A 21,215-nucleotide genomic window follows, 5' to 3' on the forward strand; every position below is an offset into this window, starting at 1 on the left:
ACTTTCCTCTTCATTATTAACCACACAGCCAATTTTAGTGTCATTTGCAAACTTCTTAATCATATTCCCTAAATTCAAATCTAGATCATTGATGTGTACCACCAAAACCAAGGGACCCAGTACTGAGCCCTGCGGAACCCCACTGGAAACATCCTTCCAGTCACAAAAACATCCATCAGCCATTACCCTTTGCTTCCTAGCTCATCTACACTTCTAAGTGGCCTACCGTTTAATGTGTATACCCTTTCCTTGTTCGACCTCCCCAAATACATTACCTCGCACTTATCCAGATTAAATTCCATTTGCCACTGTTCTGCCCACCTGACTAGTACATTAATATCTTCCTGCAGTCCGCAGCTTTCTTCTTCATTATCAACCACACGGCCTATTTTAGTGTCATCTGAAAACTTCTTAATCATACTCTCAACATTCAAGTCCAAGTCATTGATATATACCACAAAAAACAAAGGGACCCAGTACTGAGCCCTGCGGAACACCACTGGAAACTTCTTAATCATACCCCTTATATTCAAATCTAGATCATTAATGTATAACCACAAAAAGCAAGGGACCCAGCACTGAGCCCTGCGGAACCCTACTGGATACAGCCTTCCAGTCACAAAAACACCCATCAATCATTACCCTTTGCTTCCTGCCTCTAAGCCAATTTTGGGTCCAACTTGCCACTTTGCCCTGGATCCCATGGGCTATTTCGTAACTAGTCTGCCATGTGGGATCTTATCAAAAGCTTTGCTAAAATTCATATACACTACATCATACGCACTGCCCTCATCGACCCTCCTGGTTATCTCTTCGAAAAATTCAATCATTAGACACCACCTTCCCTTAACAAATCCATGCCCATCTTGAAGGAGGTATTAATAAATGTCAACGAGCAGATACTCGAACTGTTTTTGTGAAAGACAGAGAAGCTAGCAAGTTTTGCCTTTTCACGCTTAAGATCAAAATTGTATAACTGGAAATTTCCAAGGAGCCGAGTATTTAAGTGAACAAGAAGCATTTGCTTTTTCAAAATGAGCGCTTTCTCTCAAAGGGTCACTTTTTTTGACCTGAAATTACACCACTACATGCAACTGGGTTGAAGGCTGCAACTCGAATGCAATTGCGGCTCAAATTATCAATAGAATATACTTATGAATTAACCGATCCCAAATTTTTATTTTATATTTTGATTACATATACTTTTATCGCTTGTTCATATGGTACTTCATTACAATACCAATTAGAGCTCTGCAGGCAATCTGTCCAGCTTTGTGTCGATCAGGCATGCAAGTAATTAAAATACCCAAAATATTCATCATTTCAATTCCCTACAGCTGAATAGGTGAGCGAGCCAAATACAGTATGACATTTTTGAATGTTTGTTTTTTGCCTATCTGTACTCCTTCCCATCTTCAGTGACCTGTTTTAATTGTTCGAGTGATCCCAGTTGTTTTTTAGGGGGGGCGCGGGGGAGTTTAGGAAAGTAAATGCCAATGTTGCAAAAACACAGGATTTGGTAAAGAGCAAGAAAGTGGCAAGGTTAAATACTGGCTTCTCGCTTCCAACACTTGGTTTCAAATGTAACCCAGAATAAACAGGATGAAAGTCTTATCATTTGGCCTAGTCATATGATTTCCAACAATCTCAACCAAGTTTCTACTAGAGTCCACAGCAGCAAATGTAGGTGTCAGATGGCACCAAATTGGTAATCTCACAATTCATGATGCATAGAAATTCACACGCGTGTAATAGGCTGTATTCTTGAGGTTGATTCCTGCCACGTGATGTCAGATTGAAGGGAGGTTTCCAACTGGTTGTGTTGGATTTTCGACTCTTGACAACTGGGTGATGAAATTGGCAATCATAATATACACTCTAGCACTACATTAACATTGAACATAAAATTCACCAAAATTTATGAAAATTTAGCTGATGTTTCTTTCATCATGTACACTCTCTCATTTTCCATATATGATTTGAGGACAAGTGAGTAAGTCTAACCAAGTGCTAGGAGATATTCTTCCATATATTGTTTGCATGCCTCACCCCAGCAGCCTAACTAAAATTGAAAGATTTAGGGAATCATTTTGAAAACTGTATTCTACCACTTGACACAAAGCATTACACAGTTAGACTGTCCTACTTTCATTTCTAAAATGTTTAAAATTATAATGATGCTATGATGAGAAACTGGATAAACTTGGGATAATTTCCAGGGAGATGAGGTGGTTAAGGGATGATCTCACTGAGGTGGTTAAAATAATTAAGGGAAATTATGTAGTAGATGGTGTTCCCTTTAGTTGGTGAATCGAGGACAATATGATGTCGTGTTTGACTGAAGCCAGTTAAACATAAATTCAAAAACATTCCTTCACACTGGATTGAGAGTGTGTGGAATGCACCTCTTCAGAATGCAACAGATTTAGAATAAGAGGGAGATGGTTACTAGGAAATTACGGCATTAAGGGATATGGAGAAAGGTTGGGGAATTCGGATTAAGATGGAGCACAGCTTAGAAAATGGCAGATTTCTGGGATAAGTGGGTTATCCTATGAGTAAATTGGGCCTATACACTCGTTTAAAAGTTAAAGAAGGGATCTCATTGAAACATATAAGATTCTGAGGGGGATTGACTGGGTAGATGCTGAGGTTGTTTCCCTTGGCTGGAGAATTTAGAACTCGGGGGCATAGTCACAGGATAAAGGGTTGGCCATTTAAGACTGAGATGAGGAGGAATTTCTTCACGGAAGGTTGTGAATCTTTGGAATTCTCTGCCCCAAAGGACTGTAGATGCTCAGTCGTTGAGTATATTCAAGGCTCATAGATTTTTGGACTCTAGGGGAACCAAGGGATACGGAGATCGGGCGGGAAAATGTTGAGGCCGAAGATCAGCCATGATATTGAATGATGGAGCAGGCTCAAGGGACCATATGTCCTACCCCTGCTTCTAATTCTTCTGTCCGTGTGTTCTTAGAGCAGACTCAATGGCTTTCTGCTGATCATAGTTCTGGGAAACTTGGACCTGCTGTGTTTCCCGCTGTCTTGATTTATCTCTTTCTTTCCTCCCTACCAACTCCTTCCATCCCCTCAAATTGGAAAGATTCCCTGTTTCACTTGTTCACCACCTTTTCAACTATTTTGCAGTTTTCATAATGTAATGGCCAGGCTCAATTTTGAATGAAACATTGGGATACTCACTGTCACACTTTCTCCTCGGCAGTTCAGATATTAAATTTTAGTGGCTGTTTTATGATTTTACTGTTCTTCTATAAAATAATACTGTCTTGGCCTGTGACTATAGGCAGATTAAACTACTATCACAAGATGGTTATAGATGAGGGAGGGCATTTGGGCCATTTAAATCTGTCCATCCAGAAAGTTCCTTAAGTTTTCCCACTGTGGCATTGAATTGTTAAATAATTACGAGTTTTCACTTCTACTCTCTTTGGCAATCTGTTTTATGCTAATCATATTTTGTATAAATAATCTCTTGGCATCAGTCCTAAATTTGAATTATTAATTTGAACCTGTGTGCCCTTGTCCTACTTTACATTTTTGTAATTATCTTGTATACCTCTAAGATTAGCTGTCAAATGTCTCTGTTCTTGGCTGAAATGCCAAGTCTCAACCTTTCCTCAGACCTTAGAATGAGTTATCAGTTTCATAGCTCTTCATTTCATTGTCACCTTTGTGTATCCACAACCAGACTGCATGCAGTACTCGAGCTGTGATCTGATCAGAGCACTGTACAGTTTGATCACTTCTGACTTCTACTGTTTTTTGGCCAGGTAGTTCAACTTTCTATTGGCTTTATTGATTGATCTTCTGCATTGGTTGTACACAACAAGCATAACGTTTATTAAGACTACTTGATTTTTCATCTTTATCCTTGGCGATTTCAACACTTTTCATGGAATATTTGTCAGCTAAATTTTTTTCCTAGGTGCAGTATGTTGCACTTGTCTGCATTAACTTTTGTCTGCTATTCTCCCACTTAAGATATTTTGTGTAATTCATTCTGTAATTGCTCAGCTGCCTATTACGATTTCAGGCTCCCTCCTACTTTGGTACACTATTGCTGCAAACTTGACCACTTTGCTTTCATTTTTGAATCCAGGTCACGTATTTAAATTAGAAATGGTAATGGTGCTAACACTGAGCACTTGGATTCCCCACTCAGTACTTCCCCCATCCTGACGGCTCCTCTCTTGGGGCTCAATTTTCCCCAATGATTTGCACAGTTTTTTTGGAGCAGGCTGCTCTTTTTGGCCCAAGTTGAAGAAACAGTTTCCCCAAACAATTTGCACCAGTGTAAGTCAGTTAGTTACAATTTTTTAGGTCTGTTTTTTTTTTCAGCCAAAGTGGGTGTAACCAGCCACCTATGCCAATTGGGGAAGTTTGGCCAGCTGAGAGTTACTCCAGTTCTGCTTAGGCCAGCGTATGTGGCCTCTGCTGAAAAATCTTCCCTAGAGTGAAGGAAATTGGTGCAAGTAAGGAAATCGGCGCAGCAGCTGCCCGGACACATTAAAAGAATTGAAAAACACATAGCAGCAACTTACCTCCAACCCAGTCCGAAGGCTGCCCGGTCCCATTCTCTGTCCCTGGTTCACAGAGAGTGAGAGCGAAACACAATCCAGGGACCGAACTGGGAGAATGGGGACTCGTGCTATGTCTTTTTCAATTCTTTTAATGTGTTGGGAGCTGGCTGCATGCTTCAGCTCGCATTGTGTCCCTGGTTACCATAGCAGCCTGATCTTTTTGGTGCAGATCAAGGCACTAAAGGTTGGGTTAAGCCATGCCAAAATGAAGAAATTCAACAGGAAAATTTAGAATTTTTTTTTGGCGTACTTGGGGTTCCAAAAAATCGGGCGTAACTCTTCAAGTATGCCAAAAAAATGCTTTGGGGAAAATTGAGCCCCAAGTATTCGTTTCCTACCTTTTCAGTCAGTTTCTTGGCCATTTGTATGGTTTCTTCAGTTTAACAGCCTTTCATGTGGAACTGTGTGTCAAATGCCTTTTGGAAATCCAGGTACACCACACTTTCCAGAAATTACCTGATATGTCATTTCCTTAACAAAAATAAATTTGAGGTTGGTCAGACAGAATTTTTACCTTCTGAATTTGTTCAGTGCTGTTAGGTTATTTTTATGTAGATAATCCTTATTTATTCCTGATTTATTAGTTTCAGTATTTTACACAGAATGGAAATGAAACTAATGGGTCTGTAATTACCTGTCTGTTTTGTCGTCATTTTTTTTTAATGAGAAATGCAGCACTATCTTAGGTTTGTGTTCAAGCTTTAAAAGTTTTTCTTCAGTCCAAGCAGTATTCTCAAGTGGTGCTGAATGAAGACTTGCTGTGTTCAGAGTAGCAATAAAAATTGTGTGGATCCAATAGATTTATGGATCTTCTATTGACCACCTGTGGTCTTGGATGAAATGGTTCAACTGATTTTAGCAGTCAAATGCCATGTAGCAGAGAAGACATGAGAAAATATGGAAAATGGTGACCAATCCTCGACCATTGCAGCACTGGAGCTGCGGGTGGATTTACTCTGGAGCATTCGCGATGCTGAGGATGTCGTGAATAGCACATTTTAGTGAGTTGGCCACACCGCAGGTAAAGGGTACACAGCCAGATAGGGGATGGGTGACCAACAGGAAGAGCAGTGGAAGGAAGGTAGTGCAGGGGACCCTGTGGTCATCCCCCTGCAAATCAGATACACTGCTTTGGGTACTGTTGAGGGGGATGACTCATCAGGGGAGAGCAGCAGCAGCCAAGTTCATGGCACCATGGGTGGCTCTGTTGAACAGGAGGGCAGGAAAAAGAGTGGGAGAGCTATAGTGATAGGGGACCCTATTGTAAGGGGAATAGATAGACGTTTCTGCGGCCGCAATCAAGACTCCAGGATGGTATATTGCCTCTCTGGTGCAAAGGTCAAGGATGTCTGAGCGGCTGAGGGACATTTTGAAGGGGGAGGGTGAACAGCCAGCTGTCGTGGTGCATATAGGTACTAACGATATAGGTAAAAAACAGAATGAGGCTCTACAAGTCAAATTTAGGGAGCTAGGAGCTAAATTTAAAAAGTAGGACCTCCAAAAGTAGTAATCTCAGGATTGCTACCAGTGCCACGTGCTCATCAGAGTAGGAATCTCAGGATAGCTCAGATGAATACATGGCTTGAGGAGTGGTGCAGAATGGAGGGATTCAAATTCCTGGGGCAATGGAACCGGTTTTGGGGGAGTTAGGACCAGTACGAACCGGACGGTCTGCACCTAGGCAGGACCGGAACCAATGTCCTAGGGGGAGTGTTTGCTAGTGCTGTTGGGGCGGGGTTAAACTAATATGGCAGAGGGATGGGAACCTATGCAGGGAGACAGAGGGAAGTAGAATGGGGGCAGAAGCTAAAGATAGAAAGAAGAAAAGTAAAAGTGGAGGTCAGAGAAACCCAAGGCAAAAAGGGCCACATTACAGCAAAATTCTAAAGGGGCAAAGTGTGAGAAAAAGACAAGCCTGAAGGCTCTGTGCCTCAATGCGAGGAGTATTTGTAATAAGGTGGACGAATTAACTGCAGATAGCTGTTAATGGATATGATGTAATTAGCATCACGGAGACATGGCTCCAGGCTGGGAACTCACCATCCAGGGGTATTCAACATTCAGGAAGGACAGACAAAGGAATAGGAGGTGGGGTGGCGTTGCTGGTTAAAGAGGAAATCAATGCAATAGTAAGGAAGGACATTAGCTTGGATGATGTGGAATTGGTATGGGTGGAACTACGGAATACCAAAGGGCAGAAAACGCTAGTGGGAGTTGTGTACAGACCACCAAACAGTACAAGTGAAAAGTTGGGGACAGCATCAAACAAGAAATTAGGGGTGCATGCAATAAAGGTACAGCAGTTATCATGGATGCCTTTAATCTACATATTGATTGGGCTAACCAAACTGGTAGCAATGCGGTGGAGGAGGATTCCATGGAGCGTATTAGGGATGGTTTTCTAGACCAATATGTCGAGGAACCAACTAGAGGGCTGGTCATCCTAGACTGGGTGATGTGTAATGAGAGACGAATAATTAGCAATCTTGTTGTGCGAGGCCCCTTGGGGAAGAGTGACCATAATATGGTAGAATTCTTTATTAAGGTGGAGAGTGACACAGTTAATTCAGAGACGAGTGTCCTGAACTTGAGGAAAGGTAACTTTGATGGTATGAGATGTGAATTGGCTAGAATAGACTGGCGAGTGATACTTAAAGGGCTGATGGTGGATAGGCAAGGGCAAACATTTAAAGATCACATGGATGAACTTCAACCATTGTGCATCCCTGTCTGGAATAAAAATATGAGGAAGGTGGCTCAACCGTGGCTAACAAGGGAAATTAAGGATAGTGTTATATCCAAGGAAGAGGCTTATAAATTGGCTACAAAAAACAGCAAACCTGAGGACTGGGAAAATTTTAGAATTCAGCAGAGGAGGACAAAGGGTTTAATTAGGAGGGGAAAATAGAGTATGAGAGGAAGCTTGCTGGGAGCATAAAAACTGACTGCAAAAGTTTCTATAGATATGTGAAGAGAAAAAGATTAGTGAAGACAAAAATGTAGATCCCTTGCAGTCAGATTCAGGTGAATTTTATAATAGCGAATAAAAATGGCGGACCAGTTAAACACATACTTTGGTCTTCACGAAGGAAGACACAAATAACCTTCTGGAAATACTAGGGGACCAAGGGTCTAGTGAGAAGGAGGAACTGAAGGAAATCCTTTAGGCGAGAAATTGATGGGATTGAAGGCCGATAAATCCCCGGGGCCTGATAGTCTGCATCCCAGAGTACTTAAGTAAGTGGCCCTAGAAATAGTGGCTGCATTGCTGATCATTTTTTAACAGTCTATCGACTCTCGATCAGTTCCTATGGACTGGAGGGTAGCTAATGTAACACCACTTTTAAAGAAAGGAGGGAGAGAAAAAACTGGTAATTATAAATAATAATTAGACTGACATCAGTAGTGGGGAAAATGTTGGAATCAATTATTAAAGATGAAATAGCAGCGCATTTGGAAAGCAGTGACAGGATCGGTCCAAGTCAACATGGATTTATGAAAGGGAAATCATGCTTGACAAATCTTCTGGAATTTTTTGAGGATGTCACTGGTAGAGTGGACAAGGGAGAACCAGTGAATGTGTGGTGTATTTGGTCTTTCAAAAGGCTTTTGACAAGGTCCCACACAAGAGATTGGTGTGCTAAATTAAAGCGCATGGTATTGGGGGTAATGTACTGACGTGGAGAGAGAACTGGTTGGCAGACAGGAAGCAGTGTGTCGGAATAAACGGGTCCTTTTCAGAATGGCAGGCAGTGTCTCGCAGGGCTCAGTGCTGGGATCCCAGCTATTTACAATGTACATTAATGATTTAGATGAAGGAATTGAGTGCAATATCTCCAAGTTTGCAGATGACACTATGCTGCGTGGTGGTGTGAGGTGGATGCTAAGAGGCTACAGGGTAACTTGGACAGGTTTGGTGAGTGGGCCAACGCATGGCAGATGCAGTATAATGTGGATAAATGTGAGGTTATCCACTCTGGTGGCAAAAACACGAAGGCAGAATATTATCTGAATGGCGGCAGATTAGGAAAAGGGGATTTGCAACGAGACCTGGGTGTCATGGTACATCAGTCATTGAAATTTGGCATGCAGGTACAGCAGGCAGTGAAGAAGTCAAATACTATGTTGGCCTTCATAGCTAGGGGATTTGTGTATAGGAGCAGGGAGGTCTTACTGCAGTTATACAGGGCCTTAGTGAGGCCTCACCTGGAATATTGTGTTCAGTTTTGGTGTCCTAATCTGAGGAAGTATGTTCTTGCTATTGAGGGAGTGCAGGGAAGGTTCACCAGACTGATTCCCAGATGGCAGGACTGACATATGAGGAGAGACTGGATCGACTGGGCCTGTATTCACTGGAGTTTAGAAGGATGAGAAACACACAAAATTCTGACGAGACTGGACAGGTTAGATGCAGGAAGAATGTTCCCAATGTTGGAGAAGTCCAGAACCAGAGGAGATAGTCTAAGGATAAGGGGTAAGCTATTTAGGACTGAGATGAGAAGAAACTTCTTCACTCAGCAAGTTGTTAACCTGTGGCATTCCCAACTGCAGAGAGTTGTTGATGCCAGTTCATTTGATCTATTCAAGAGGGAGTTAGATATGGCCCTTGCGGCTAAAGGGATCAAGGGGTATGGAAAGAAAGCAGAAAAGGGGTACTGAGGTGAATGATCAGCCATGATCTTATTGAATGGTGGTGCAGGCTTGAAGGGCCAAATGGCCTACTCCTGCACCTATTTTCTATGTTTCTATTTGTCACTAGTAAGGAGTTAAATTTAATTTTTGAGAGTATACACCTTTTTAAAGTTTTTTAAATGTTCTAAATAATTTAAATGATTTATTTACAAAACTAACCTGTCCTCAAAATAAGACGTGGAATTTCTGTTTTCAGTCTCCAGAGAACAGAAATCTGGAGAACTATTTCTTCCTATAAATGGCTCATGACATCTTTTATTTTGGATGATGTGTGTCATTGGAGACTCCAATGACTATCCATGTTTCAAGAGCAGTGTAAACAAGATTTGATACTTACGTTTGAGCAGCGTGTATGTAATATTTTCTGGGGGGTTGACAGTGTATGTTTTTACAGCCAAACATTTTAAAACTATTAGTGAAAGGATTAACTATAAAATAACAAAACTCAAGCTTGTGCTAAAGTTTTGAGAGGTAACGTGCAATGGATGATTCAGTATCTGCTTTTCCAATATACAAATTAAGAGCTAAACTGCTTTTGGCTCTGCATCATTTAATTATTTCAAAAGTTCTGTTTATTCCACTCAGAATTCTCCAGTGATGTCCCTACTTCCAGATTTTAATGGCAGTTCCAAGCTATCAACAATTTCTAAATTGAAGTCCTCTCCTGCTGAACGACTCTGCATTCCCCCATCCTCCTGTCCCTAGCCCTCGTCAGTGAAAATAAATAAATCTCTCATTTTTCAAGCTGATCATCTTCATACTGGAGCCCTTGTGTGTGCTTGCTCGCACTCTTTCAGATGCCTCGGTGCTGTTAATTTCATACAAAGTATCAGAAATGGGAAACTGACACCACCTTATCATGCTAGGGAAGCCAGTACTGGATAAAAGAAGAAACACTTTCAGCCAGTGACTCCTAAAGATAACCTCTGTCTAAGATTCACAAAATCTCTTGCATTTGAAAGAGGCTTGTGTCCCAATTGAGAGACTGTACCATAGAGACTAATGTACTTCAAATGGATGACTTCCCTTTACATTTCAAGTCTGACTTGTCACTTCAGGGGAATTGTTTGTTCAGATTACCTGTGGCGATCACCGCTGGGACATCTTCTAACCTGTTAATTAGATGCTGTTCTGCACGTTGGGATTTTGGTGCACTTTAAACAAGAAGAATTGTAGCAGTTCCTGCTGGTGCTTAAAATATCCAATGTTAACAAATCTTGGTTCTCAACACAAGAAATCCTTTATTTCACAAAAAATGGAGCTACAATACTGAACCATTCCTGTCTTTTTGCATAAACCTCTAATTGTTTACAGTATTGGAAGCCTTGTTACACCTTTGCTCTGGCCTATGTATAATGGCTCCAGAATATTCAGTTGTACTTGAAATACAAATCACAACAATGCTGACTTTTGGGTCCAAGGCCCCTGGGCTCTGTCAGAATCCATTTGGCCACAGATTAAATAAGATAGTACAATTAACGTTTCTAAACATTTAGGCCCTTCAAGGTCCTCCAGTAATCGGACCCCATGCTGATCAATCCACAGAACTTGGTCTCAAGTTATTTGTCAATATAGCTATTGTCAGTGACAAGTGGAGTGCCGCAGGGCTCAGTGCTGGGACCCCAGCTCTTTACAATATACATTAATGATTTAGATGAAGGAATTGAGTGTAATATCTCCAAGTTTGCAGATGACACTAAACTGGGTGGCGGTGTGAGCTGTGAGGACGATGCTAAAAGGCTGCAGGGTGCCGCCTTCACCGCCTGCTGTACCTGCATGCCAACTTTCAATGACTGATGTACCATGACCCAGGTCTCGTTGCACCTCCCCTTTTCCTAATCTGCTGCCATTCATGAATATTCTGCCTTCGTGTTTTTGCCCCCAAAGTGGATAACCTCACATTTATCCACATTATACTGCATCTGCCATGCATTTGCCCACTCACCTAACCTGTCCAAGTCACCCTGCAGCCTCTTAGCGTCCCAATACCCTGTGCTTTAATTTTGCACACCAATCTATTGTGTGGGACCTTGTCAAAAGCCTTTTGAAAGTCCAAATACACCACATCCACTGGTTCTCCCCTGTCCACTCTACTAGTTACATCCTCAAAAAAAATTCCAGAAGATTTGTTGAGCATAATTTCCCTTTCATAAATCCATGCTGACTTGGACCAGTCCTGTCACTGCTGTCCAAATGTGCTGCTATTTCATCTTTAATAATTGATTCCAACATTTTCCCCACTACTGATGTCAGGTTAACCGGTCTACAATTACCTGTTTTCTCTCTTTCTCTTCCCCCCCCCCCCCCCCCCTTTTTTGTTAAAGTGGTGTTACATTAGCTACCTTCCAGTCCATGGGAACTAATCCAGAGTCGATAGACTATTGGAAAATGATCACCAATGCATCCTCTATTTGTAGGGCCACTTCCTTAAGTACTCTGGGATGCAGACTATCAGGCCCCAGGGATTTATCGGCCTTCAATCCCATCAATTTTCCTAACACAATTTCCCACCCAATAGGGATTTCCTTCAGTTCCTCCTTCTCACTAGACCCTTAGTCCCCTAGTATTTCCGTAAGGTTATTTGTGTCTTCCTTCGTGAAGACAGAACCAAAGTATTTGTTCAACTGGTCTGCCATTTCTTTGTTCACCTGAATCTGACTGCAAGGGACCTATGTTTGTCTTCACTAATCTTTTTCTCTTCACATATCTATAGAAGCTTTTGCAGTCAGTTTTTATGTTCCTGACAAGCCTCCTCTCATACTCTATTTTCTCCCTCCTAATTAAACCCTTTGTCCTCCTCTGCTGAATTCTAAATTTCTCCCAGTCCTCAAGTTTGCTACTTTTTCTGGCCAATTTATATGCCTCTTCCTTGGATTTAACACTATCCTTAATTTCCCTTGTTACTCACGGTTGAGCCACCTTCCCAGTTTTATTTTTACTCCAGACAGGGATGTACAATTGTTGAAGTTCATCCATGTGATCTTTAAATGTTTGCCATTGCCTATCCACCGTCAACCCTTTAAGTATCACTCGCTAGTCTATTCTAGCCAATTCATGTTTCATACCATTGAAATAACCTTTCCTTAAGTTTAGGAACCTAGTCTCTGAATTAGCTGTGTCACTCTCCATCTTAAAGAATTCTACCATATTATGGTCACTCTTTCCTAAGGGGCCTCGCACAACAAGATTGCTAATTAGTCCTTTCTCATTACACATCATCCTGTTGAAGTATAGTCACTGGTGTAATATAGGAAACATTGCAGCCAATTTGAACACGGCAAGGTTCCATAAACAGTAATGAGATAATGATTACATAATCTGTTTTAGTAATGTTGGTTTAGTGATGAACATTAGGCAGGGGACCAGTGAGAACTCTTCTTTAAATAGTGCCATGGAATCTTCCAGCACCACCTAAGGTAGATGGGGCCTCGGTTTAAAATATTGCCCAAAAGTTGGCAACTCCCTCAGAATTCCCCAAGTACTGCACTGAAGTGTCAGTCTAGATTTATGTGATCAAGTCTCTGGAGTGTGTCTTGAACCCACAATCTTCTGACTCAGCTGAGGATGCTATCACTGAACCAAGATTGACTCCTTGCAGATCAAAGTGTTGTCTGTAAATGAAGCCATAGATTAGTTTTGTGATTGAGCTTATATAGTATTTATTCATTTTAGTAGAAAAATCTAAATTAACTCATCAAAATGGAAAACACTGGTTCATCAAAGCTTCCCTTACAGCAGTCATAACAAATAGGAGCAGGATTAGGCTATGTGGCCCCTCGAGCCTGCTCTGCCATTCAATAAGATCATGGCTGATCTGATCGTGGGCTCAGCTCCACTTCCCTGCCCACAACCCATAACCTTTACTCCCTTATCACTCAAAAAATCTGTCTATCTCCACCTTAAATATATTCAATGACCCAACCTACACAGCTCTCTGGGACAGAGAATTCCACAGATTTACAACACTCAGAAGAAATGCCTCCTCATCTCAGTTTTAGAATAAGGGGTTGCCCATTTAAAACCATGTCCCCGAGTTCTAGATTTCCCCCCATGAGTGAAAACATCCCCTCTGCATCCACCTTGTTGAGCCCCCTCATTATCTTGTATGTCTCAATAAGATCACCTCTCATTCTTCTGAACTCGTGTGTACAGGGCCAACCTGCTCCACTTTTTTTCATAAGTCAACCCCTTCATCTCTGGAATCAACTGAGTGAACTTTCTCTGAACTGCCTCCAATGCAAGTACCCTGTATATCCCTCCTTTAAATAAGGAAACCAAAATTGTATGCAGTGCTCCAGATGTGGCCTCACCAATACCCTGTAGAGTTGTAGCAGGACTTCTCTGCTTTTATACTCCATCCCCCTTGCAATAAAGGCCAACATTCCATTTGCCTTCCTGATTACCTTCTGTACCTGCATGCTAACTTTTTGTGTTTCATGCACAAGGACCCCCAGGTCCCTCTGTACTGCAGCATTTTGTAATTTTTCTCCATTTAAAAAAATAATTTGCTCTTTGATTTTTTTCTGCCAAAATGAATAACCACACGTTCCCACATATACTCCATCTGCCAAATTTTTGCCCACTCACTTAGCCTATCTATATCCCTTTGCAGATTTTTTGTTGTCTCCTCACAACTTGCTTTTCCACCCAATTTTGTATCAGCAGCAAACTTGGCAACATTACACTCTGTCCCTTCATCCAAATCATTAATATATATTGAAAATAGTTGAGGCCCCAGCACCAATCCCTGTGCACCCCACTAGTTACTGTTTGCCAACCGGTAAATGACCCATTTACCCCAACTCTGTTTTCTGTTAGTTAGCGAATACTCTATCCATGCTAATATATTACCTCCAACCCTGTTTTAGATTTTTATAGTGGCTTATCTGAAAGGTCTCCGATCATTCCATAGTTAATTACTTGACATATTGGGATAAGTGAATTCCTTCTAGGTTAGCTAAAGGTGGGTATAAATGTAATTCTGGAGAAGTTGATAGAAAAGAAGATATTAAGATGAGTTTTTGTCATTCTAATCCTTTTTTTTTTCCCCCCCCCTTTTTCTCTAGGTTAGTGAACTGAACACTTTTGCCAAATCTGCTGTCAAGATAACATGAATTGGAGTATAATAAGTTTGTTTGACAGCTGTGAATCTGACATTGTTTCGTCTGCAATGAGGACAGTTCTTGGAATTGCATCTCAACCAACATGAAAGATGTTAACCAGAAGAATGCAATCTGCATTTAAAATGAATCTTGAAGTGTGTCTAAAAAGGAAATCTCATTGTGTAAACTGTATAGTATCCCCTGTATCCCATTATCTTTAGCCCTATATAAATTGTTGGTTGATACGGGTAGGTGCATATTTTAAGTTTTAGTATTTTATGTCTGATAGCATCTGCCCATGGCCTCCATTTGTATAGCTATCATTGAAGTGTTGATGGAATGGGACTGAAGAACAGAGGAAATGAACATGTATACTGACAGAATGAAGCAAGACAAATTAGCATTGTCAGAATGCCAGAAGACTTGGTACACAGATGAAGGTTTTTATCCTTTTTAAATCTGCTAATATGCGATTGATTAACTGGCATTTTAAGTAATTTGAAACTGCATGAGCTTATTCACACAAGTTGAAGCACTAGTTTGAATGAACCCTTCTGATTTATGGCCCAACTTTATTTGGTCTTTAAGAGTGTCAGCGTGCCCAATTTGATGGGGGTGGGGGAGTAAAAGGCATTAGTGTGTTGACGTTGCATCTAGCTTGGGAATACCATTGCCTGTAAAACTTTGCTTGGCTTTATAGACCAATCTTGTGAACAAGTCTTTATCTTGAGAGAGTGAGGTGGTTGGGAAGAAAGAGTAGAGACTTTCATGTGTTTACAGATTATTGCATTTAGAGAAAATGGCCAAAATCATTTTCTTTTTTAAGGTGATTTTTACTGCATGAATTGAGATCTAAATGTATTCACAGGATTGGAGAATATGACCTACATACACATCCATCATCATTGTAGAAAACTTTTCAGGGTGTGTGTCTTTTTTTTTAAAGTTCTTTTCTTTTTGTTCCTCTTCCCCATTCTTTTGAGTACAAATTGATTTGAAATAAGGACGGAGCATATCACCAGGTAACAATCTGCCTCCCTTCTGAACAGAATCATTATTGGTCAGCTTTAATGTGGTCTATTTTCTGTAGGTACATTTATACTTGTGTATAGTAAATTGTTTTGCATACTGCATTTCTGTATGACATTTGTACATTTATTGAAGGTTTTATTGTACTGTGTGTACCCTTGATCACCTTTTTGAAGAGTTTCTATATAAATACAGAGCAGCTCAGATTGCACCAATTTATGCATATTTCTTCAAACTAATGTGTAAGATTTCCTCTTTATACAATAAGGTAATGCACATTTATATTTTATTATGGGCAGAGACACATCATTATGCATGACCGTTTAGTAAGTAAATTAGCAGTTTGTCTCCAAGTTCATTGCATGAAATTCCAGGCAGCCGTGCTCATTGACGTCTGTGCCCCTGGGGAGCTAGCAGTGAAACAAAATGTGATGGAATATTGTTGTATAACTTACAGCTGTCTCATATAAATGGATTCTTGTCTTTTCATCATGCAATTCATCAAGAGTGTGAAATATGTGCTATTGTATTTGTGGAACGATAGCATATCAATTATGACAATTGAATTGTTTTCATCAAATGTAAATGAAGTTTAAAGTAGTATATTCATTCCTGCCATTTACTAATGTTTTTGTTTAACTTTCATATAAGTTGTAGTATCTAAATGACTTCTATACCAAGTATTCTGTGAGACAGTTCTGCACATGTCAGTTTTCTTAAAGCTGCATGGTAGAATAGCAATTAAAATGCTCATGTCACTGCTATGGTCTATTTGGAATCTTAGATTCAGTTGTAGTATCACCCAGTGTTCTCATCCAGACCAGAGTGTTTGGCAAGTCGCAGGTTTGCATCTCAGGATGTGGAGAGAGGAAATTGCAGGGATCTGCAGTAAATGCAATTCACCCAGCCCCTTTGTGGTTTAAGTATAAATATGGAGGTGATGGAAATGAAAAATACATGCACTTTTTTAAAGCTCTTTTAAAATTAGCTTGATTTTTAAACTTACTTAACTGTAACATCTGGTGAACTTTTAAAACTCCTGATTTGTATATACCCTATTTACTAAACTTTGCTGTTGTGTATTGTGCATAAGATTAGATTTTGTGGCCAAATTGCTGTTATACCTCACCGTAACATAGCTAACATCACCTGCCTGTCAGTTAAATGTATTTGGTTTGATGTATCTCCTAGGAAACTGCCACAGTTCAAGTTTCTGAAACAGTCCATGCAAAATGTTATAGTTACATCTGTTCATAGGTCAATTCCGCTTGCACCCATCATTCAGAATTTGTGGTCTCTAGCACTGGTTAACACAGAGCTGTGAATATCCTACATTTTGTTTTTGAAGTGCATACTGTGCGATGCATGAAGTACATGAAATCATTTTATATTGAGAAAAGGTATATTGTATAATGACGAGACATATGAATATGCTACCTTCTCTTTTCTTCCCCCCCCCCCCCCCCCCAAAAACTGTTTTTGATTAGTTTTGACCAGAAAAGGAAGGTTCTCTTGAACTGCAGGTTTTTTTAATTGCATAAATTATTGGTATGTATTGCCCTGTGTATTTTATTAATCTGTGCTCTAGAAGAAGAGTGCGCATGTAAAATAAAGCTTGATAACACTATTGAAATGAATTTAGTCCCCGATAGCACTCATTTTCATGTGTAAATTCTGTTCATAGGTTATTCTAAATGGTACATCATTAGTATTATGCCACAGCAGGTTACTGTTTTGACATTGCCCTGTCCTGGTACTAATTGTTCAACTGGAGCTATTTACCTTCAATATTCACTTGTGGTAAAACAGTCCATATTCTAATAACATTTCCCCCTTCATTTTTCCAATAATTATAGAAACTTAGAAATTTACAGCGCAGAAGGAAGCCATTCCGGCCCATCGTGTCCGTGCCAGCTGTCAAAGAGCTGCACTGCCCTTGATCAGCAGCCCTAAAGGTTACATATAAACCTATGAACAATGACGGAAAGGCAAAGAGCACCCAGCCCAACCAATCCGCCTCACCACAACTGTGACATCCCTTAAATTAAAACATTCTACACTCCACCTCAACCGGAGCAATGTGATCTCCTGGGAGAGGCAAAAACCAGATTTTAAAAACCCAAGCCAATTTAGGGAGAAAAAATCTGGGAAATTTGTCGCCAACCCATCCAAGCGATCGAAACTAGTCCATAAGATCACCCTGGCCCTATTCTATTCCTTGCAGTATATACCATTATATCTGCTCCGTCCAACAAAAGGTCATCCACTCTAATCCCAATTACCAGCTCTAGGTCTGTAACCCTGCAGGTTACTGCACTTTGTGCCCATCCAACCACCTCTTAAAAGTGGTGAGGGTTTCTGCATCCACCACTCTTCCAGGCAGCGAGTTCCAGATCCCCACAACCCTCTGCTTAAAGAAGGCCCCTTTTTCCACCCCCCCCCCCCCCGCCCGCAAATCCCCTCTAAACCTTCCACCAACCAACTTAAAACTATGCCCCCTCGTAATAGACCACTCCACCAATAGAAATAGACCCTAACTATCCACTATGTCCAGGCCCCTACAATATTTTGTGCACCTCAATGAGATCTCCTCTGTTCCAATGAGAACAAACCCAGCCTATCCAATCTGTCCTCATAACTAAGATTCTCCATTCCAGGCATCATCCTAGTAAATCTCCTCTGCACTCTCTCTAGTGCAATCACACTTTCCTATAATACGGCGACCAGAACTGCACGCAATACTCCAGCTGTGGCCTAACCAAAGTATTATACAATTTAAGCATAACTTCCTGCTCTTTTATATTCTATACCTCGACCAATAAAGGCAAGCATTCCGTATGCTGCCTTATCCACCTGGCCGCCTACTTTCAGGGATCTGTGGACAAGCATTCCAAGGTCCCTTTGCTCATCTTACACTATTAAGTGGCTTACTGCTTAATGTGTATACTCTTTCCTTATTAGCCCTCCCAAAGTGCATCACTTCACACTTCTCTGAATTAAATTCCATTTACCACTGCTCTGCCCACCTGACCAGTAGATTGATATCCTCCTGCAGCCCATGACTTTCCTCTTCATTATCAACCACACAGCCAATTTTAGTGTCATCTGCAAACTTCTTAATCATACTCCCTATGTTCAAATCTAAATCATTGATAGATACCACAAAAAGCAAGGGTCCCTGCGGAACCCCACTGGAAACATCCTTCCAGTCACACACATATCCATCAATCATTACCCTTTGCTTGCTACCTCCAAGCCAATTTTGAATCCAACTTGACACTTTGCCCTGTATCCCATGGGCTTTAACCTTCATGACCAGTCTACCATGTGGGACTTTATGAAAAGCTTTGCTAAAGTCCATATATACTACATCGTACGCACTACTTGGTTACCTCCTCAAAAAATGCAATCAGGTTAGTCAGACACTATCTTCTCTTAACTTAACAAATCCGTGCTGACTCCCTAATTAATCCTTGCCTTTCCAAATGCAGATTGACAGGATTTTTTCCAATCATTTTCCCATCACTAAGGTTAGGCTGACGGGCCTATAATTACTCAGCTCCCTTTTCTCTCTTCTTAAACAAGGGTGCTACATTAGCAGTCCTCCAATCCTCTGGCACCATGCTCAGACCCAAAGAGAACTGGAAAATGATGGTCAAGGCCTCTAATTCCTCTTTTTTTTTACTTCATTCAACAGCCTGAGATGCATTTCATCCAGGCCTGGGGACTTAATCTACTTTCAGAACTGCTAAACCCCTTAATACTTCCCCTCTCTCTTTCTTTATTTCATCTAGAATATCTCACTCCTCCTCGATAGCGGTATCTGCATTTCCCCTTTCCTTTGTGAAAACAGATAGAAAAACACAGAAAATAGGTGCAGGAGTAGGCCATTCGAGCCTGCACCGCCATTCAATGAGTTCATGGCTGAACATGCAACTTCAGTACCCCATTCCTGCTTTCTCGCCATACCCCTTGATCCCCCTAGTAGTAAGGACTACATCTAACTCCTTTTTGAATATATTTAGTGAATTGGCCTCAACAACTTTCTGTGGTAGAGAATTCCACAGGTTCACCACTCTCTGGGTGAAGAAGTTTCTCCTCATCTCGGTCCTAAATGGCTTACCCCTTATCCTTAGACTGTGACCCCTGGTTCTGGGCTTCCCCAACAGCAGGAAAATTCTTCCTGCATCTAACCTGTCTTAAACCCGTCAGAATTTTAAACGTTTCTATGAGGTCCCCTCTCATTCTTCTGAACTCCAGTGAATACAAGCCCAGTTGATCCAGTCTTTCTTGATGTCAGTCCCGCCATCCCGGGAATCAGTCTGGTGAACCTTTGCTGCACTCCCTCAATAGCAAGAATGTCCTTCCTCAAGTTAGGAGACCAAAACTGTACACAATACTCCAGGTGTGGCCTCACCAAGGCCCTGTACAACTGTAGCAATACCTCCCTGCCCCTGTACTCAAATCCCCTCGCTATGAAGGCCAACATGCCATTTGCTTTCTTAACCGCCTGCTGTACCTGCATGCCAACCTTCAATGACTGATGTACCATGACACCCAGGTCTCGTTGCACCTCCCCTTTTCCTAATCTGTCACCATTCAGATAATAGTCTGTCTCTCTGTTTTTAACCACCAAATGCAAAGTATTCATTAAGAACCCTCCCAACATCTTGATTACGCTCATGGTCATAATAGGCCCTACCTTTTCTTTAGTTACCCTCTTATTCTTAATATATTTCTGGAACATCTTGGGGTTTTTCTTAATTTTACTTGCCAAGAATTTCTCGTGCTCTCTCTTAGCATTCCTAATATCCATTTTTAATTTTGCCTCAACTTTCTATATTCCTCTAAAGATTCTGTAGTATTTAACCATTGATATGACATAAACGTCCCTTTTTTTTCCTTAATCCTCCCCTGTACATCCTTAGACATCCAGGGGGCTTTGGAATTATTTTTCCCAACCTGAATGTTTGGCCTGAGCCTTCCGGATCTCCTCCTTAAATGCCTCCTACTGTTCTGACACTGATTTACCCACAAGTAGCTGTTTCCAGTCCACCATGGCCAAATCACTCCTGAACTTAGTAAAATGAGCTTTTCCCCAATTTGGAACTTTATTCCAGGCCTAACCTTGTCCTTTATCCATAATCAACTTGAATCTGACTGAATTATGGTCACTGGCACCCAAATGCTCTCCCACTAACACCCCTTCAACCTGTCCAGTTTCATTCCCCAAAACTAAATCCAAGACCGCCCCCTCATGTTGGGCTTGCTACATACTGACACAATGCATTCATGAGAACTTTTTAAAAGAATTCTGCACCATCTATACCCTTCATGCTAAATTTGTCCCAATTAATATTTGGATAGTTAAAATCCCCTACTAATACTACCCTATGGTTTTTGGACTTCAGCAATTTGCCTACATATTTGCTCCTTTATCTCCCTCCCACTGTTTGGGGGTGTATAATATTCGCCCAGCAGTGTGATCGCACCTTTTTTTATTTTTCAATTTGACCCATGTGGCCTCATTTGATGATCCCTCTAACATATCATCCCTCCTCACCGCTGTAATATTTTCTTTAATCAGTACCCCAACACCCCCCCCCCTCCCCCCTCTCTATCTTGTCTAAAAATCCTGTGGCCAGGAATATTGATCTGCCAAACCTGCCTGACTCCTGGGATGGCAGGACTGACATATGAAGAAAGACTGGATTGACTAGGCTTATATTCACTGGAATTTAGAAGAATGAGAGGGGATCTCATAGAAACATATAAAATTCTGACTGGATTG

At 41.1% G+C, this 21,215-nt stretch overlaps 1 protein-coding gene across 1 annotated transcript in view; it reads left to right on the forward strand.

Annotated features, from left to right (window-relative positions):
- The window catches only part of foxo3b (forkhead box O3b), a 95,548-nt gene extending 78,506 nt beyond the window's left edge, over positions 1-17,042 (forward strand). Inside the window, exon 3 of the mRNA XM_070885649.1 lies at positions 14,360-17,042. The gene's annotated coding sequence lies outside the window, so the exon portion shown is untranslated. The remainder of the gene's footprint in view (positions 1-14,359) is intronic.
- The last annotated feature ends 4,173 nt before the right edge of the window (positions 17,043-21,215 follow it).

This window comes from Pristiophorus japonicus, chromosome 7, assembly GCF_044704955.1.
Source record: "Pristiophorus japonicus isolate sPriJap1 chromosome 7, sPriJap1.hap1, whole genome shotgun sequence".
Taxonomy (NCBI): Eukaryota; Metazoa; Chordata; class Chondrichthyes; family Pristiophoridae; genus Pristiophorus; species Pristiophorus japonicus.